The sequence below is a fragment of the Taudactylus pleione genome, unplaced genomic scaffold, assembly GCF_031769625.1.
Source record: "Taudactylus pleione unplaced genomic scaffold, aTauple2 ptg000017l, whole genome shotgun sequence".
NCBI classification, from domain to species: domain Eukaryota; kingdom Metazoa; phylum Chordata; class Amphibia; order Anura; family Myobatrachidae; genus Taudactylus; species Taudactylus pleione.
In genome coordinates, this window is record NW_028284419.1 from 11,201,801 (window position 1) to 11,223,350 (window position 21,550).

Genomic DNA, 21,550 nt, shown 5'->3' on the forward strand with positions numbered 1-21,550 from the left:
CTAAATCATCTTTAAGTTTCTCAGAAAGACCATTCCAATAGGCTGCTCTTAATGCTTCATTATTCCACTTAAGTTCTGCCGTTATAGTTTGAAAACGAACCACATACTGACCAACTGGAGATGTTCCCTGTTTCAATCGCAAAATGTGCACTGATCTTCCAAGTTCGTCAAATATCCTCTTAAAAGTAGAAACAAAAGCTTGGTAATTAGACATTAAAGCATAATTTCTCTCCCATAAAGGAGAGGCCCATTCGAGAGCAGTACCAGACAATAATGACATTATATAAGCCATTTTAATACTAGAGGTGGAAAAACTTTGCGGTAATAATTCAAAATGAATCTCACATTGGTTGAGAAATCCTCTGCAGGTTTTTGGATTACCGTCATAAGTGGTTGGAGTCAGTAGATGTAAATGAGAAGCAGAAACCACTGATGCATTCGTAGCAGGTATCTTAAATTTATCCAAACGTATAGAAAGATCCTGTAAACATCGCAAAACTTGAACTTGTGTATTTTCCTGTACTTCCAGACGGGCGGTCAAACCCTGGAGCACCTGTACCCCATTAGCCTGTTCCAGATCTGGGTTCATTTTTGGGTCTGTGCAAACTGTCATGGCTACAGACACTTGAGACTCCTGGGAAGAGTCAGGCTTACTAGGTAGTATTAACTGAGGTGGCCCCAGGAATGACCCCTTCATGAAACATCACCAGCACAAAGTAAAAGTAAATAGAATTTATTCAAGAACAAAAACTGTATGGCAAATTTCCACATTAAATCTCAATAACACAAAGTTCATGACATGCACTAACAGGTGCAGGGGTATGCCCCTGTGAGAAACAAGTACACCCTGAACTGGTGTGGGGTGAAACCCTGAGTCCAACACAAGGCTAGGGCCTCAGAATAGAATGGAGGTCAATAACAGAGTTGAGCCCTGTAGCGCGACGGAGGTCTGGAACAAGGTTGAGCCCTGAGATGTAACAAGATCCATAATGGGGTTAAGCCCTGAGACGTAATGAAGATCTGGAACAGGGTTGAGCCCTGAGACGTGATGAGGGTCCGGCACCGGGTTGAGCCCTGAGACGTGATGAGGGTCCAGAACGAGGTTGAGCCCTGCAATGTGACGAAGGTCCGGAGCAGGGTTAAGCCCTGCGATGTGATGAAGGTCCGGAGCAGGGTTGAACCCTACAGCGTAATGAAGGTCCGGAGCAGGGTTGAACCCTGCGGAATAATGAAGGTCCGGAGCAGGGTTCAGCCCTGCGGCGTAATGGAGTTCCAGGAAAGATAGACTGTAACGGTGCAGTTGACAACTGTAGAAGAAGTAACCCCAATATATCCATATGAGTCAATAATAGCAAGTAAACCAAATAGTGTAGCGTAGAATGGTGTAGTAGTAATAGAGCAGGATAACAACGGAAAGACAATGGCAATGCTGAGTTCTGTAGTGCAGCTGATAACCTGTATCAGAACTTGAACCGGAACACAGCGGGGATCTGGCAGGAGTCCAAGAAAGACTGAAAGTAACGTTGCACAGACTATGAGGCATAGGCCCTCATTCAGACCCACTCGCAAGCGGGCGCACGTACGTTAGGCGTACGTACAAAATTATTTAAATTCAACGGCTCGCTCGTATTTTCGTTCGCATCTAAAATTCCTCCCTAAACTCAGGCGACCCCTCCTCTAACTAACGAGCGTGCGAAATAGCGAGCGTACATCCCCGAAATGGCTTGAAGGGAACGCACGCACAAGTGAAACCGGAAGTGGCCTTGTCAGATGTCGATTACCTGCTCCTTTATTCTGCCTACCTCCCGCAATCGTATCATGCCAATCAATGTATCAATTAGCTTAATTGTTTGTTTTTTTTTCAACACAATGCAAGAAACTTTACTCTTGTCCGTGTTTGTGTTTACCCGCAGAATACGTACGGATGGAACATTCGCTTTTATTGTTCAAAAAACATGTGAACCACAATTAAACAATTGTTCTATTGCTGTGGATCCCCGCATATTTTCCGGGGTTCATTTCTTTATTTAAATTTGCAAACGCATGTCACTGCATCAAGCCTATCATAACTCTCCAGAGATTTCTGGCCCTGTTGAACACATGACTCATACACTAACCAATAAAATTGCTCCTGTTAATTTCCAAAATACATTAGCCAATCAGAAATTTTTGCCACACTTTATCAAAAATGTTTTGTATGAAAAACTCCATTGCCATCATGAGAGCCTCCGCATTCACCAGGCGCGAGCTGCTGGTGCTTACGGAGGTGATGGATAGGCGGATCACCAGCCAGCCTCCACCCATCACCAACCGGCAGAAGCGCTCCGCGTATGCGGAGGCACGGTCCCGCCTGCGGTCGTTGGGTTCACGCCGCAACATCGGGCAGCTTGAGCGCAGGTGGTCAGACCTGCAACGGCGAACGCACCGCTTGCTGGCATGCTTTCACATGCAGATCCTTGAAAGTAAGTGTTATGTATTGTGGTTTTCATGTTTGTGTTTGTGGGGCAAACTGCGTGTGCATGTTTTCCTGTCTGTCCTATTAATTATTTGTCCTCATATCAGCGTGTGCTTGTTTTCCTGTCTGTCCTATTAATTATTTGTCCTCATATCTGCGTGTGCATGTTTTCCTGTCTGTCCTATTAATTATTTGTCCTCATATCTGTGTGTGCATGTTTTCCTGTCTGTCCTATTAATTATTTGTCCTCATATCTGCGTGTGCATGTTTTCCTGTCTGTCCTATTAATTATTTGTCCTCATATCTGCGTGTGCATGTTTTCCTGTCTGTCCTATTAATTATTTGTCCTCATATCTGCGTGTGCATGTTTTCCTGTCTGTCCTATTAATTATTTGTCCTCATATCTGCGTGTGCATGTTTTCCTGTCTGTCCTATTAATTATTTGTCCTCATATCTGCGTGTGCATGTTTTCCTGTCTGTCCTATTAATTATTTGTCCTCATATCAGCGTGTGCTTGTTTTTCCTCTATTTCTGTTTTTTTCATTCTACTCCTTTTTGCATGTTTTTTGTTGCTGGTTTTTTTTTTTTTTATTTGGGCCCCGGATTTGCCCAGAAACTAACCTCAATTTGTTTGACATATTTTAGGAGGACAGCCAAGACTACGCCGTCACCGTCCGGCCAGACGGCGTTCCCGGCCACTATCCCCAACCCCCAGCCAACACTCCACCCCAAATATTTCCCCTATACCCCACTCCTCCCCAGCCTTCCCAGACCCTCTCCCAGAACTGTCGGGCCTCCTTCCCCTCCGTCCCACTTCCCCCTCTCCTCCACCCACCCCTCTTCCAATTACCCCCTCCCCGGAGTCCATCATTACCCCTCCCCGTTCTTTGGGGAATGAAGGCTCCTCCGAGGAGGAACATTGGAGGGACTTCCGGAGCTCCCGTTTTGGCTCCCGGTATGTTTTTCTTTCTCATTTTTTTTAACCACAAACTGTTTGTATGTAATCATGTGTCGTGCCTTTATTCGTGCTTGTTTGGTTTACTTTTGGTGATTTAGCAGTTTGCCTTTACCTCTTCCTGCTGATTTCAACATACACATATCACACCTGTGTGAATTTGTACATAGGCCTTGTATTTTTGCCAGCACCCCCTTTTTGTTTTGGTTTTTCTTTTTTCAGTTTAGGAGTGATTTTGTTGTGTTTTTGTTTTTTTAATGTGGATTCCCTATTGTTTTATTAATCCACACACTTTTCTCACCCACAGAGGAACAGAGGCGTCGACAAGAGGTGGACGATTGTGTTGGCCAGATGCACCAACATGTCATTGGCATTCTTGTGGCCCTTGACCGGCTGTCTGGCATCCTTCGCCAGTAGTTTTTTTTGTTTATTTTCGTTTTGTAAATAAATTTTGTAGTTCGAATATACGTTCTGGCTCATTCTTTTTTTCAAAAACACAAATAGTTTTCCCTGACATAAGTAGACTGTTCCTGCAAGGATTTCCCTTTTTTAAAAGTTAGATTGTATTTTGTATTTGTATGTTAAACAGCCACAAGAAACACATAACAGTAACAATGTCATTTCCCTTTTTGGGTGTAGTGTCAATTAGATATTTCGCCATTTTACAGGTTCCTAGTTGGTGTGCAAGCTGCTTAGGCCAATCTTCAAAATCCAAAGGTTTGGACAGGCTTCCTTTTGGTGTGGGTTGGGAACCTGCAAACATATTTCAGTTTACATCAACTGGTGTCAGTACTGGATTACCCCTTAGTCAATTGTAAGGTGTGTTAACCTGGTTACACTTGCTGTTAACGTCCAAAAAAAGGAAGACCATTTCACTCTCCAAACATTTATTCACAACATAAATGAGAAATCAAAGTGGTCAGTCCCAAAAAAAAAAAACAGTGATAATCTCAAATACAACACATACAAATAAAATATTTAATTAAAAAAAAAAATCAAGAACTGGTTGACGAAGGACCATGCCAACATGATTCCACAAACATGGCGTTGCGATATGGGTTCCAGAATATATGGACAAAATCACCAGATCCAGGTTTGGTAAGGGTAGCAGGAAGTAGTGAGCGTTGGAGTGGCAAAGATTATGTGAACAAACAGAAGATGGTGAAAAAAAAAAAAAAAATTAGATGTTCGCAAACAAACACAAACACATTAGGTATAAACACTGTAGTTTGGGTCAAACTTACCGAAAAAATCTGGCCACCACATCATCGCGTATGGCCCCCCCACATACTGACCTCCGACCAACCTCGGGGGGGCCATCCTCAGGTAAGGCATCCTCTGGCTGCATTGGGACACCACTCCTCATGGCGATGTTGTGAAATATCCCACACAGGACCACAATTTTCGACACCATATCCGGCAAATACATGAGCTCGCCACCAGAGCGGTGGAGGCATCTGAATCGGCCTTTTAAAAGGCCGATACAGCGCTCCACCACTTGCCTGGTGGCTGTAAGTGCGGAATTATACTCACTTTGTGGGCCTGGTGTGGGAGCCAAATAAGGAGTGAGCAGCCAGGACATGCAAGGGTATCCACTGTCTCCTGTGAAAAATAAGAGACAACATCAGGAACACTGTGTATCAAGCTTAACATTGTTATGTACTAAAGGTCTCCACTTACCCAGAAGCCACGCATCACCAGCTTGTAGGTTGGTTAATTTCTGCCATATCCCTGATTGCCGGATGACGAAGGAGTCATGTGCACTTCCTGGTAACTTAGCATTCAGGGACAGGATCTGGAGGGAGGCATCACATACCACCATTACATTCAGGGAGTGATAGTGTTTCCTGTTTCTAAATATTGCCTCCAGCCGTGCTGGAGGCTGAAGTGGTATGTGAGTACCATCCACAACCCCTATGATGTGTGGGAAGCCAGCTATTTGGTAAAAATTGGCCTTGGCCACACTAAGGGCACCCATATCCAAAAGGCATTTGAATAAAATGATGGAGGTGCTTGAAAAGTGCCTCCATCACTGCCCTCAGGATCCGGGAAAAGGAGGATTGGGAGATGCCCGCCACTATTCCCACCGTTGTTTGAAACGATCCTGAGGCACAGAAATGTAACACCGCCATAAATTGCGTCAGTGGTGGTATTGCTGTTGGACTGTCAATTTGCCGCTCAAGATCACTTTCTATTAATGAGAGAGTGTCTATGATGATTTTGGGAGGTAGACGGTAGCGTCTTAAAACCTCATCATCGGGCATTCCAAAAAGGGTGACACGTGTTCGAAATATCTGGGGCCTTGCATGCCTACGATGCCTACGCCTGGGATGAGATTGAGGTTGGTCGGCTTCCGGGAGCATGGCCAGAACAATCCTCCCCAGATCAACCTGAAATTCAAAAATTTCAAAGTAAGGCTTTTGACCCACCCCAAAACTATATTAAAACAACTTAGCTTGATGATACCATCCATTGCTGCTTACATGCCGGGGTATTGTCATGATACGTCCAAACTGAAAAAAAACAACAAAATTACTTGACACATTTCACTCTGTGCATTTTTGTGGATACATTTTGTGCTAGACCAAAGTTCAAATATGCCAAACACCCATTTAGCAAAACCGCAAAGCGACATTTAACACAGTACATCAAAACGGGTCGAAATGTTGGCTCAAAAAGCGAAAGCTAAACCATCAAAAAGTTAGAATGATTATTAAGCTGTTTAAAATGCGCTAATTAGTTCGCTAATACAAGTCACAAGAGTAACTACTAAAAATGTGCTAATTAGTTCGCTAATACAAGTCACAAGAGTAACTACTAAAAATGCGCTAATTAGTTCGCTAATACAAGTCACAAGAGTAACTACTAAAAATGTGCTAATTAGTTCGCTAATACAAGTCACAAGAGTAACTACTAAAAATGCGCTAATTAGTTCGCTAATACAAGATAAAAAATGGACTTACCAAGAGCAAATATCTAAGATGCAAAATCAAAAGGTCTTTGGGGTCGAAAATAAACAAAATCTAAAATAGAATAAATTAGGTATCCAAAAATTACAAAATATACGAAACACAATGAAACAACAATTGAACAAAAGTTAGACTTCACAAAACTTACCAAATCAACAAACGAGGTCCCAAAAATATAAACCAACAAAGATAACGGAAAAAAAAAAGCAAATCTAACCAACAAACCAATGTCCAACTTCCAACTCCTTTCTACGCAATCAATAAACTCCAGCCAAGATAACCTCCAACAATCCAAAAACGCCACCTCGACTTGAGACACACCAAGCCATAAATAGTGTTTCGTTTCCCGCACAAATTAAGGAGGGATCATAGGAACGCACAATCAATGATGCGGCCGCAAAATAAGGACGCATGTATAAATACGTCACGAAAACACATTCATTCTTGTTTGGACCTCAGACATGGCGACAGACCAGGGAAAAAATGGCCAAGAGTCAGGCGGTAAGTCTTTCATGCATTTTCTATCAACGATTAATTTGAAACATAAGATTAGGCAAGTTGTGATTTTGTGAATTCTGTAAATTTACACAAATAGGTGAGGAGGATGACATGGAAGAGGCTGCTGGGCCCAGTATTCCGGCCAAAGCGGGCAAAAAAAAAAGGCAGCCACATTTCACAAGAAAGGAGATGGAGGTTTTGATCCAGAAGTGTGTGGACATCCTGCCACAGGCAGACAGGAATATGAGTCTAAGCCAGAAGTGGAGAATGTGGGAAGAGGTAGCCGTTGCTGTCAATAGAGTGGGTGATTATGTCCGTCTAGCCCGGGATGTCAAACTGCGGTAAGTAAACCCTTGCCCCCCCTAAAAACAAACCCCATTTTAAACCAAAGGATAATGGCTTCCATTTTTCCCCACAGATGGGGCGACTTCAAATATCGCCTAAAGCAAAAACTCGCGGACAGGGCTAGGCATGCAAGGGGGACAGGTGGGGGTCCCACCCCTGTGTCATTGGAGTTGACCGATTTAGAAGAGCTGGCACAGGGGTGTGTGCAGCCTGTGGAGGTGTTTGGCGTGTCCAACATGGATACGGACATGCCAGACTTTGCGGCTCCTCATGTTGGCCCAGGTAAGTATTGTGATGTCACCAACTCTGAAATGCTATTGTGCCAATATGTAGATTCTAATGTGAGTCTTTTCTCATTTTTCCAACAGAGACACAGGCGGATGAGTCTGCTCCAGAGGGAAGCCTTGGCCGCAGAATTTCTGCTGGCTCTGCAGGGGAGGAACCAGTACATCCGGCTGAGGACCCTGCAGAAGCCAGTCCAGGGCGTGCCCCCTCGCAGGCAGTGGGCCTCCTCACAGAACTCAATTTCAAATCGGATTTCCATACGGAGATTCTGCAGAGGATGGACGCCAGTCTGATACGGGTGGCTGAGGCCCTGGAGCAAAATGCTGCGGCCAACGTGACCATTGGTCAGGCCCTGGCGGAAAATACCAGGGCCAACATCCGCATCGCCGATGCCCTGGAGCAGCTCGTTCGCCAGCACATGGTGGAGCCGACCTCCCTTCCTGCCGGAACATCAGGATCCTCCACCTCTGGCACAACATCAGCCAATCCTCCAAATGTGCCTAGCCCTGTGCCTAGTCCAGAGGCCACAACATCTGCCTCTGGACAGGCCAGCCCGATGGCATCCCGGACCCGGTCTGGCGCCCACCCTCCCCCATCCAAACGGGCGAAAAAATGGTGACAGCAATGGCGACTTTTCCCACACTCCTTCTGTGCTTGGCTCATATTCCTTTCTGGTCAAAACTTCCCTCTCCTTTCTTGTGAAATGTTTTTAAGTTATTTTTGTACGTTTATGTTATCAGTTATTGATTATTTTTTTTTGAAAAAAAGTATCTTTGGCAGAAAAAAAAAAATATATATATTATGCCAATTGGTTTGTGTTTAAACAATAAATTTATGAAAAAAATCTGACATTGTATTGTGACATTATTGTACAAATGGGTTACATTTAATCCTGGCCCTAAAGGCAAAAAAGGACACCAAAAACCATTTCATTTGTATAAAAAAAAGGCCTCTTGAAGGAACGTTTAAAAAATCACATAACGATGCAAATTGCACATTAAAAAAAAAAAGGGGAGCTAATTAAAACATGATGACATTATTGTCACAATAGGCCATAAACAACAAATTGAGGCCAAAAAAAACCCAAAAAAATGTACGCCAATTGATTGTGTAATCCTGACATTAGCAGGTATGATTTCCACCTGCGTACGGTTTTGTGCTATCCCAATAAACTGCTTTCCAAACACATACCAAGCCGGTTTTCAATACAACACTAATTGCTTTTGTGACCACCCGCGATTAATCGCTGCAACATCGTGGAGTCCCGGGACGGAGGAGAAGGCCATCGCCAATGTGGTCGAGTAATCCAGACCCTAAACTGTGCGAGCATTTTGAAGGGAAAGAGGATGTTCCAGTGACGTATGTGACGGTCCGAACACATTTGACGTTCGCATCTGCTAATGTATGTACGCCCCAAAAACGCCTCGCCACGCCTGCGTTTTTCCATCTCCACCCCCGTCAACACCCAAAAACGCCCTGTTCTGTCAATCACATTTGACATGTCACTTCCTGTACGCTATTTTAGGAACGACAGAAAAAAAGCTCGCAATCTGCCGTACGCACATGCGCAGTGTAACACCGACGCATGCGTGGTTAGTCAACATCGGAACGCAACGAGCGTACTGCTGTTTGCGAGTGGCTCTGAATGAGGGCCATAGTTAGTAACAGGCTTTATACTAGAGGTCTGAAATCCATAGAAAGTTCAGAACATGTGAGAGAATATATGTGAGGTTCTGTGTAGACTGTAAGAAGGGATGTAATTAGATAGGGAACCTATGAAGGTTATGTGGGCGGTTCTGGAATCTGATAAACTTGTCTGAAGAGGTAAATGTTTGTAGACTAGCGGAAAGTCTTATTGTGCTTGGGAGGGCATTCCACAGGGTGGGTGCAGCCTGAAAAAAATCCTGTAACTGTGAGTGAGAACAAGTAATGCATGTGGATGATAGATGCAGATCTTGTGCAGAGCTGAGATGTCGGGTTGAAAGATATTTTGAGATAAGTGAAGAGATACATGTTGGTGTGGTTTGGTTAACAGCTTTATGTGTGAGTGTAAGTATTTTATATTGAATATGGTAGAAGACCGGTAACCAATGGAGGGACTGACAGAGTGGATCAGCAGACAATGAACATTTGGCGAGGAAGATCAGACTCGCAGCTGTATTCATTATGGATTGTAGTGGTGAGAGCCTGTTTTTGGGAAGACCAGTAAGGAGACTATTGCAATAGTCAATGCGGGAAATAATGAGTGCATGGATTAGAGTTTTTGCAGTGTCTTGTGTAAGATAAGGTTGAATTTTGGATATGTTTTTTAGATGTATGTAACATGATTTTGAGACAATGAATGTGGGGAACAAAGGACAGTTCAGATTCAAGGATGACACCTAAGCAGCAGACTTGTGGGGTGGGGTTGATTGTCAAGTTGTCAACAGTGATAGAGATATCAGGTTGGTAACTACAATTGGGTGGTAGAAATATGATTTATTCTGTCTTGGATATATTAAGTCGAGGTGGCGAGATGCCATCCAAGATGAAATGGCAGAGACATATTCAGTGGCATGGACCAGCACAGATGGTGATAAATCTGGGGAGGATAGGTAGATACAGATGGTACTGAAAACCAAAAGAGCTGATTAGTTTGACAAGAGAGGTGGTATAGATTGAGAAAAGCAGAGGACCTAAGGCTGAGCTTTGCGGTACTGAAACTAATAGAGGTAGCGAAGAGGAGGCAAAATCAGAAAAATAAACAGTGAAAGAGAGATCACATAGGTAGGATGAGAACTAAGAAAGGGCTGTGTCTTGAAGACCTAGGGATTGTAGTGTATGTATGAGAAGAGAGTGGTCAACAGTGTCAAAGGCAGTAGAGAGATCTAGAAGAATAAGAAGTGAGTAATGGCCTTTAGCCTTGGTAGTGACCAGATAATTTACTACCTTAGTCAGTGCTGTCTCTGTGGAGTGTTCGGAACAAAAGCCTGACTGAAGTGGATCCAATATGAGGTGACAGAATTCAGTTCCACCCCGTTCCAGCCCACTTTTAACCCCTGATCAAAACTCTGACTAGGCTTAAAGCTGATAATGTGGATAACATAGCTTTGCCAAATATTAATGTGTAACCTGAATATGTATGTAAGCAGCATGATCAATACTGTTTACTTTTTTTTAAGATATCGGTTGACAAATAGCTGGTTGCATTGCAATATTTACAGTAAATGGCAAGAGAACGTATCATAGCAGCAGGACATACCTGTGCAAAGAGGACTCCCAGTGGAATAATTTATGACATAGATACAGGCTCCCCAAGAGCCACGGCGGGCCCAAGTAACAGGGGGCGTAGCCTAATCACGGGAGACGTGGCCAAGCCCCCTTCCCGAAAAAAAAAAAGTTTTGCAGCACCGCGTAGCGGCGCTGCATGCTGGGGTGGGGGGGCGCTCTGAGCCCCCTCAGCCAGGCTCAAAGCCAGGGGGGGTGCGATCAGTGTGAACGCTCACCCCTATAGGCATAGGAGACTGATGTGGCTGCTCCTCAGCAACCATGAACAGTCTCCCACTGCAGCTCAGCACACGCTGTGTGCTGGGCTGCTGTGAGGGAGGGGAGGGCAGCGCCGGGCCCCTCGGGTAATCTGAACCTGCCCCCCCCTCTCTGCCCCCCTGCATAGATACAGGAGCGTATTTCTAATGGGTGCAGAGTGTGCGGTGCATGTGGGCCACTGGGCACACTCTGCACCCATATTTTATTTTATACTTACCTCTCCGAAGTCCTACAGAGTAGCGCTACACCAAACACCTGGAAAATTACCGCAGTGGCCATTTTCCCTGCATTTTGCGCATATACAGTAGGAAATCACCAGGAAAATGGCTGGTGCACCTTTTTCCTGGTGACCTGCGCATGCGCAGTAGACTCCAGGCACAGACTAGTGCTCGGAGTCTACTGCTGCTGTCAGTTCGCTGACGGCAGCCAGGTAGAGAGGAGGGGGCCCCGGACAGGGAGTGAACACTGGCCCTCTCTTCTCTTAATACACCCCTGCATAGATATTATATTAACTTTCTACCCTGGAATGATCTTTCTCCAAGAATGCTGCCGCCGATAATTCTTTAAGCACATTTTGCTAAGAAAATATTGAGATGAAGGGAGTCCTAAATATTTTCTGTTTCGGCAGATGAACTTGCAGAAAAGCACGGCATGAGCAAATAAGTAATGCTGAAGCTGCTTCTTTTCCTCTGATGAGAGCTCCTGTTGTCCGTCCACAGATAAACAGCAAACCGCAAGTTTATTCAACTTAAAAGTCAAAAGCTGCTGTAGGTACACTACAAACCCAAATGATGTAATAAATGATGCAAAGGTCAATACAATTTCACTTACAATCATACCATACGTGCATGCAGGGGGGGTTTCTGAGTACCCAGAAACCCCCCTTGCCCGCCGATCAGTAAGTGTAGTGCGGTCCACACTACATAGTAACAAGCACACTGGCACCAGGTAGTACACTCGTACTACCCAGCGGCAGTGTGTTTGTTTTAGCAGCCAATGAGTGTCAGACTCTCACTGGCTGCTGCATCTGTGATGCCCCAACACAGACTGTCTGGCCCTAATGGAAGCTCTTGTTTATGTGAAAGAACACTGGCATTGAGGGGGTTAATCATTCCCCTCACATTGTGACATCAGTGGGTAGCAGGAGGGCTTTAGGACCCAGGGGACTCAAACAGAGTGAGTGAGGAGCAGGAAGAGCCCTGAGAGAAAAGAGCAGCCTGACCTGTGAACTGAAGAGGCGGAGCCTGTTAGGAGGGAAAACAGAGCTGTGAGGAGAGCTGGGCTGACAAGAGCAGGCACGGAGCTTGTCAGGATCCAGTGTGAGCTGCAAGAATCAGCGAAGAGCAGAGGCTGCAGGGGCTGCTGAGTGAGAGCCACGCTGCAGGTGTCAGTCACTGTGATAAGGAGAGCGGACAGCGAGCAAACATACGATGGGCAGGAGCTGTGCCTGTGATACTTCCACAGGTCTGAGACTGAAGGCAGCTGCCAGGACACCAGTTTTAACCAGGAGCCGCAAACATCCGAGACAGCTGATCCTCCGGGTAAGCCACAGGGGAGACCAGCTGAAGGGGGTGGCCAGATAAAACAGAGATAGCGCAAATGGACAAGTCAAGAGCCCACAGTACTTATCCCCAATTGTTAGCCCACTAGTTTGTTCCTCACTAAGGAGTGATCCAGCCAACCCTGCACCCAAGGGAAAGGACTTTCAGTAACTAGGCAGCCAGTATAAGCTAGCTGCAGTATTCAGCCCTACCCACTGTAAGGAAGTAAAAACTGAACTGATACTCACTACCCTAATCTACAAGGAGATCTGCATAACCTGCTGCACTAATTCTACAGGGAGATTGCCATAACTGCTACCCTAATTCTACAAGGAGATTTGCATAACTTGCTATTCTAGTGCTACAAGGAAAACAGCATTAATTGCTACCACATACTATGAGAACTGTGTTGTCTGCTACCAATACTAGCAGGGAGGACTGCTATATCTGTTTCACAGTTAGCTAAGAGTACTGTCTTGAAGGGCTATCTGAATATGTAATGTATGTAATGTGATCCTGAGATTGTAGTTGCATTTGTGAATTTTGAAATGCAGTTATAGCCAACAGTAATTCCAATACTGTATGTTGATTTGCATAACTGACCTTTTATTCACCAAAGTATCATGACACCGTGTTCCAGTTAAATAAAATTCATAGTCACTGTCCGAACGAGTAGTGACTTTGCTGGGGGGTTCTCTGGAGGGTCCTTGTCTCTCTGCACACTGACTAAAGGATTCCAGGAGAGGAGCGTGGTCCAAAAGCTGACGGAAGGTCGGGACCAATTACAAATACAGAAGGAAGTAGGTACGACACATACACCGCTCATCAACGCTCACCCCTTAGGCTACTAGTACAACTTGGCGTCCGTGAACAGGATCGGAGCAAACTACAATAGACAAGATGTCAGAACCCCAATCTCCTATATCAACGTCAGGCCGAAGATTTTTACCTGCAATAAATGCCTCACCCAACAGGAGGAGGTTACCAACGACAGAGACTTCACCTATTACCATGCCATATTATTTTGGGGCCCCATGGCTACCGACGTACTCGGGAGATGCACGTACACCAGGTACGAGTACTTTCAAAGAATTTAAAGACAAAATGCAGTCTATGTTTCGGCTATATCCACTGAGCGACACGCAAAAAGTAGAGATCTTGCTTGGACAAATGAAAGGGCCTGCACGACATGAGGTCAAAGTGTGGTCTGATGCACAACGTGAAACAGTGGAAGCCATATTTAAAAAAATTAGCCAGCATCTTTGACTCACGCTCCCTGTCAGAACTTAAGGGCTGTCTTTATGCTAGAAAACAAAAACCTCAGGAGTCATTAAGGGAGTTTGCCCTGGGCCTACAGGAAGCCATGCGTACTATTCAAGCCTTAGAACCACGAGAGGCAGAACAAGAAGATGAAACCCTCATCAACTTATTTATTGAAGGGTCGCAAGGAGAAGCGACACGTTCCCAATTGAGAATGTGGAGACGTCAGAATCCAGAATGCTCATTCTCTGAGTTTAAGGAGGAGGTGTTGCAGATCCTTGGTCTAAACCAGAATGCCGACCCTGCAGATCACGAATCTTTAGAACATTTAGAAAATGAGAACTGAGGTCAGTCAAATCCTGAGACCTGAGCTCCTAACGCCTAAGGGGACGGCCACACAACATGTACAGTCCGGTCACGATCCAATCGGAGTCCTTACAAGTAACACAGAATTAATGCAAAATATGTCAGAGCTGGGTCGAGAGGTGAAAGAGATCCGATAAGAACAAACTGGAGCCAGGCACAGAGAATGGCGCCAAGACTGTGGCGGGAGAAACCGAGCAACCTGGCACATCCCACGAGATTCAGGTAAATGCTCAATGGATCAATTTGATTCCCAGGGAAGACCTATATGTAGGCGGTGTAAACAGAGCAGCCACATCGAAAGAAATTGCATCAGTGAAACTTTAAACGACGAGATCCCGAGGCGAGGGACTGACCCTCGGGAGGAGTCACTTCAGTAGGTCCATCATTGCAGGAGTGGTGGCCTCGGTATGTTGGAGAGTGCCCCCACTTGAAGATCCGGATTAACGACATAGAGGTGCCGGCTCTACTGGATACCGGCTCACAAGTGACCACTATCAGATTCACAGAGTTCCTACGGTATTGGGATGAACAAGAAATATTGACCCCACCGACTACTTGGCTGCAGCTACTTGCTAGCAATGGGCAACAAATCAATTATCGCGGCTATTGGGAAGCTGACTTGAATATCGGCAAGGCTGAGCTCACAAGACAAGGGTGTTTGGTCACCACAGTACAGAGTGAACACCTACCCCCTGTCATTCTCGGGATGAATGTCCTCAAAATTTGTCCCGACGAATTGGTGGAGGCTCTCAAGATGGAAATGCGTTCTGCTGCCCCAAAGGAGCGAATGACAATGCAGCAGACTGTGCGACTGCTTGAGAGGCAGAAGAAATTTGCCAATGCTCAGGGAGAAGTGGGAAAAGCCAGAATTGCTATAGAATAGGCTATTCGGCCTATTCTCTTGAGACCCAATTCGGAACATGTTGTTTGGTGCAAGGCCAGGATTGGACCAGCTGGTCAAAATTATGAGGTCATACTCGAATCCTGCGACTCTGATGGACAATACCCCTTTGCCATAGCTAGGACCTTGGCGAAAGTAGAACATGGAAGAGTACCAGTCCGGATAATGAATCCACACAGCTATCCAATAAGGCTTTTTAAAAATTGCCCGGTGGCACAGCTTATCCAGGTTGACTTTCAAGATGTGTTTGGGGAGAGTGTACCAGTGGCCCACCAGAGAATAGTGACTGGACAACTGACAGCTGCTGACAGTGAGACTCCCTGGTGGAGCGAGATACAAATCGGGGATTCAGACACCCCAGAAAAGAGGCATGAGGGAGCGCTCCAAGTGGTACAGGAAAATGTGGAGGCGTTTAGTCAACATCCCTCCGACTTTGGGAAAGCAGAAGGTGTCCATCATCACATCCCCACAGGGACTAACCCACCGATCAAGGAACTTCCAGAAATGGAGGTGTCACGCCACCATTTTAGAGAACACTGGCTGTCGCTGCCCATGCACCGCCCCCAAACCATCGCAGCTTGCTAATCATGCTGCAGTTAGGCACACTGTGATCATAGGTGCAGAAGGAGACCAGCATATGCGCGGTGCAGATCCCTGCTCAGATTTCCAACAATCGGAGTTACAGTATACGCAGACCATGAGGTTTGCATACAATTCTTAATTAGGCCCAATGTCTGGTCCTGCGTACACACTACAGGATGTGTGCACCACATTGTACATCTCTTAATCCCACCTGACATGCAGCATATCACATGGGATGATGCAATGAACAACATATATAAAGGATAGAATGGGCGTATACACTGTATGATGGTCATGCAGATTGGTTGAAACTACTAAAATTGCAAAATATATTGTAAAGTATGTGCCCTCCTAAAGGCATCTCTCTCAGGATTAGTTTCTATTATTCCTCCCAGGTATTAAGAAAGATACAAAAGAAGGTTTTCCCGTGGTTTTATTTATACGCAACAGCAGCAGCCTGCTAATCAGCTTGTCATCTGTCTGGAACAACCCTTCTAAGCATTCAGGACCTCATTCAGAGTCGGTCGTTGCGGCCGCACGGTCGTAAGGGAAAAGGGGCCGGATATGCAAATGATGCACTCGCAAGTTGTGTCGTTAAGATTGGATCGTTAGCTGGACGACCAATGGGAGGATGCGGCCGTAAGACAAAAAATACGCCCCCTTCTCGTTCGCTTTACACGTCATCTCCGGGCATATAAGGATTAATCGAGACCATCGGGAACCATCGGAGCTGGTCGTAGAGCTTAAGGTTGACCATACCCTCTCTTAAGCTCTCCGATCAAGTCAGTGTAAAATCCTCCCATGTCACGTGTGCTATGACACTACTTTGTTAATTATGCACTCCCATAAAACGCTGTTTGCATAGTCAGGCACGCCTGCGTTCGGATCTCCACTCCCCCGTTCACAAGCAACTTCCCCTGTTACCACCCACAAACGCCTCATCCTGTCACTCAAACTAACGACCTGGCCAAGTTCAAGGAGAGAGATATTTCCGATCATAACAGCTAGTTTGCGCACGCGCATTGCGAATTTTACGCATGCGCAGTTTAGCGAACATCGGTGGCGTACGACCGTGCGGCCGCAACAACCGACTCTGAATGAGGTCCTCAATGCTTCATGAATTAGGGCAGAGGTTCCTTCCCAAGCACGGTCCTCAAGACTCCCTAACATTCCAGATTTTAAGGATATTCATGCTTGACCAATTAATTAGTACCTCAGTTAATTTGATTTTCCAGCTGTGCTCAACCATGGATATCTCTAATACCTGAACTGTTGGTGTGCCTTGAGGACCGCGGAACCTCTGAATTAGGATGTTTGAATACCTGTCAATATTACCACACTAGAATAACATCTTTACTATTCTTGTCATGCAGATTTGCCAAAACATCCACTAACCCACAAAACTTAATATACAAATGCATGCAAATGTAAAGTAGGTGAATGTTCGCTTTAAAATATGCTAGGACACCTAAAAATATAATAATACTAAAAATATAATAAGGGTACGAGCACTTGGACACAAACATTGTGAGTCTGGAATTTTTTGTTGTTTGCAAATGACTATAATTTAATACCAGCCTTGTTGGTAGAGTAAGCAGATTGGTCTGTATGAATCAGCTTCCAGTAGTATGTACCCTATACAATAATATAATTAACACAGCTAAACAACTTGATAGGTGTTAGGTGGGTATTGATGCGTTAACGCTCCTATTCTAGTAAATAAACCTTTTTATAATCCAAGATGTGTAGGGGCTTTAAATAAGGTCATATTTTCCATTTGATCCTGTTATGGTCATTGAAGGTAATATTCAAACATCAAGTGTATGAATAATGTGATAAAAACAAATAGTGAATATTATTAATATTATAATACTGAGATGATTTTTTTCCTTCTGCTTATGGTCACATCACACGGCTCTGTTTGTTTTTCTGACTCATCTAGGTCAACGTTTCAGACCTCAAGAATAGGTACACTAATACCTAGTAATGTCTTGTTTTCCACACCATTCTAGAACTTAGATAAATAAGACAGGCTTGTGACTTTAATATTTGAAAAGTAAAATAAAACACATTCCACAATGGTTATGTCTTAAAAGAAGTTCCTCCAGGCTCATCTACTTTTCTTTCTGTTACTGGATTTGACTATGAGTATAATTCATATTTTGGTAATAAGACCAAAGTATGAGTTATACTCTTACTCAAATGCAGTGTCATAACAGGGCTTTACAGTGCCTAGTGCCGGCCACTCCCCCTGAGTGCAGGACTTCATGACATCATGCCGAGGGGGTGGGGCTACCAACCATTGGGAAGGACAGCACTGCCCAGGGCATCCTCAAAATACCTTAATCCCACTGTACATAAACTGGATAGATAAGCATAATAGCCAGTGAAGATATGACATTTCAGGAGTGACTATATTACCTATGTTATACCCTGATAAGAATTATAAGAGTGGAATCAGGCGGGTGTGCAAGTAAGTTGGTAAACTCATGTGATGGTGATCTCTTTACCTGATGGTCAAAGTCTCCACCCACTGTCTAGGTTCTTCCACATCTCTTCACTTCAGGGAGATAAGACGGATGTATTCACCCAAGGACGCTGATTTATCATTTGTCACTTGAGAACATGTTTATTAAGAAAAGTTTTTATTTGCTCAATATGGTTAGGAAGTAAAGAGGAAATCAAGCTTCACAAACTTGTTATAGACAGGAAACGAGTGGTACTTTACAATACAAGGTACATTCCAGCAATAGACGTTTCTACTGTACAGTACTTCACTACGAACTCTATGTCTGGTCACTTTATAGTACTGAGCACTCTTAATAAATAACACAACTTTACAATATAACATTTCTATGGTTACCATCAAAATAGAGACACAGTGATGCACAACAACATTATGCAATCACAATTCTAACTGACCTTATTAAGCAGATGAAATCACCTATTTCTATGAAAGTATATACCCTCTGATGTTATGAGAAATCAAATGTGTACAGTACCCAAAGGTACCTTGAAACACAAGTATAATATAGTTCTGCTGCGGTTAGTTAGTGGGCACTCCTTAAATTCGTTGGATTTTAATGGATTAATAACAGTGCACTGTAGCTGATCTCCAGGAAGTTATGGAGTTATAGAGTTCCTTTTCTTACAAAACTAGGTAAACAAGTCCTTGTTCCCTGAAACTTATTTAGCTCCCGGGTGCTTCAGCAGTAGGGATGCACTGTCTCCCTGAGGTATTACAGTGCAGGTAATTACTATTCCCTGCAAGTTTTGCCAAGGTATATTCTCTGTCTCAGGGACTGATTCAGAAAGGATCACGTACGCAGATCGAGGGATTGTTAGCCATTGCTCATGCGCCGAAGCCACACTGTGCATGCGCTGCGATCTCACTGCGATTACGGACGCACAGATGAAGCTATCGCAGAGTGACAGGCTGTGAGCATTTGGGGGTGGTGATGTGGGAGTGGTCATAAAAGCACAGCCGTGCCTGTCCGTTTGAACGCCTTCGCATGGGTGTGCATAAATTAGACACTGCGATTGCATACGCAGCTGGAGTACTCACTGTGTGCAACGAGAATTGCAGTTTCTGCGGCAGGTCAGACCTGCTATATATGTGCGTGAATGACCCATGGGCCTCGATGGTACCGATGTTTATGCAGGTAATCAAAGTCATATACGAATGTGAGAAGGCAGCAAGGGGCGTCTTTAGGCCAGCTGTACTTTGGCAGGCATTAGCATACTTTCGCTGCTGCATTCCATTTGATATCGCAGCTGCGATTGCATTAGCGAACCTTACTGAATCAGGCCCTCAGTCTGTAATTAGTCCTGTCCTGAGTGTCACTGCAATAAGACTTCCAGTACCAGACTCAGCAGCTTTCCCCAGCATTGCTTGGGAAAGGGACCTCTGTCAATCTCACCTCAACACATGGGCATATTGTACATATCTGACTGCCACTGCTACTAGGAAGTAGTTTGTCTATGCACCCAGAGCCGTAACTAGACTTTTTGGTGCCCTGTGCCAGAAAGAGCATTGGCACCCCCCTCATTTTTGAAAGGGACATAATGCATCCAAAAAAGGGCCATGGCTTCATGAGGAAGGGCCAGGGAAGAGATAGGAGAGGCCAGGAGATGCTGGGGATGATATAAGAGGAAGCTACAAGCAAGAATGATAATAAACAGAAATTTTACAGGCCCAAACAGCGCCCCCTGACCTGTGGTGCCCTGTACGATGGCACCGGCCGCACTACCCTAGCTACGGCCCTGTATGCACCAATAGGTTGTATATAAGTACTGTACTGTCTGTGAAGTGTAGTGTAGTGTGCTGGGGATTCAGAGCTCACCATAGATGTATTGCAGTTCTTGACACAGTTCTCTCACTGTGCAAACACTGTATAGCGTTTCCTCCTTCTGAATGGGGCTGTCTGGACTGGTTTCCCCATGTGCTAGCAGCACAGCTCAATCTCTCTCTCTGAATAGTGGTCACAACTCCTCCTGCTCTATGTCACGGTCTGCTGCACTAGACTCTTGCCTCAGGGCCTTATTCAGCAAGGATCGCAGTTGCTAATACGCACGTTATCAGCCGATTAATTTGTACTGCACATGCGTAGGCATCGCAGTACGCGCGCAAACTAGATGCTGTGATCGGGACTGCGATCGCAGAGACTACGCAGACCCATAACAGAGTAACTGACAGGAAGTGCCATATGTGGGTGGTGATGGGAGGGGTGCTCAGGCGACCGCAGGCGTGCCAGTGCATATGAATGCCATTGCATGGGCGTGCACAAATTATTCACTGCATAGCCATATGCAGTGTGAGGACTCATAGCCTGCGTAGCTGTTAGCAATTCCTGAGTAAGGTCAGGGCTTGTGCCAGTGTGCGTATGGGTCCCATCGTACTCGATTGTACCGATGGTTTTGCTATTCTGCTAAGTGTTACGGATGTGAGTAATGGCAAGTGGGTGTCCTTATGTTATACTGCGATCACAATGCGAATGCAATTGATTGCATATCCCTGCTGATATTAGCAAATGCGTTGCGTGCGCATTAGCAAATCAGGCCCTCAGTCAATCCAAACCCCATCTGGAACTTGACACTGGTGACACAGGGTTGTAAATTTTCAATGCAGCACACTCCACAGCTTCTGTCATGCTGCAGATACCTGCTTTCTAGGGATGGACATCAAAAGCTGATGGTTAGCAACCATCGATGATTCCGATTCAATGGAAGTACTTTTTCCATTGAATACTGAGAATTTCATTTTTGCCAGCCATCGGATACAGCTTTTCGATGCCCATCCGATGGCTGGCTGTAGGAGTGAGCAACAGGAGAATATATGCCGTGCACATGTGCACAACATCTATTCTCAGTGTAGGGGGAGCCTGGGGGCAGCCCTGCATCTTGGAGAGTGCTGGGCATGCCCCCACAGTGACGTGGACGGGGGACGCTGCGAGGCTCCGCTCCCTTTTCGGTGGTTATACTATTTAATGGTTGAGATGCAATGGCTAGTTGCCATTTGATGCCGGGCTTCCGATGTTCATCTCTACTGCTTCCTTCTCCTAGTTCCACTTTTCCCAGGCTGAGCCGTGCTACTCACTAGCAGTGCTACTCAGTAGTTGGCTGCTCCTGGGTCCTAGAGTCAATCCACAGCAACATTCACTGTGCATGTGAAAGGACTGCCAGGGAGTTAACCCTAAGCAGTTCTTTGGGGGTGCCACACCTACACATGAAATTAAATTGAGGTACATTCCTTCAGTAAGACAGAGAGGACAATTTAAAGTAATAATTACAGTTGCTAAACTGAAGTGACCACTGGCGTAACTATAGTGGGTGCAAGGGGTGCGCTTGCTATGGGGCCTGGCGGTTTAG

At 45.1% G+C, this 21,550-nt stretch overlaps 1 pseudogene; it reads left to right on the forward strand.

The window, feature by feature from the left end:
* Positions 1 to 13,473: 13,473 nt before the first annotated feature.
* LOC148540804 (uncharacterized) lies at positions 13,474 to 15,082 on the forward strand (annotated as a pseudogene).
* The last annotated feature ends 6,468 nt before the right edge of the window (positions 15,083 to 21,550 follow it).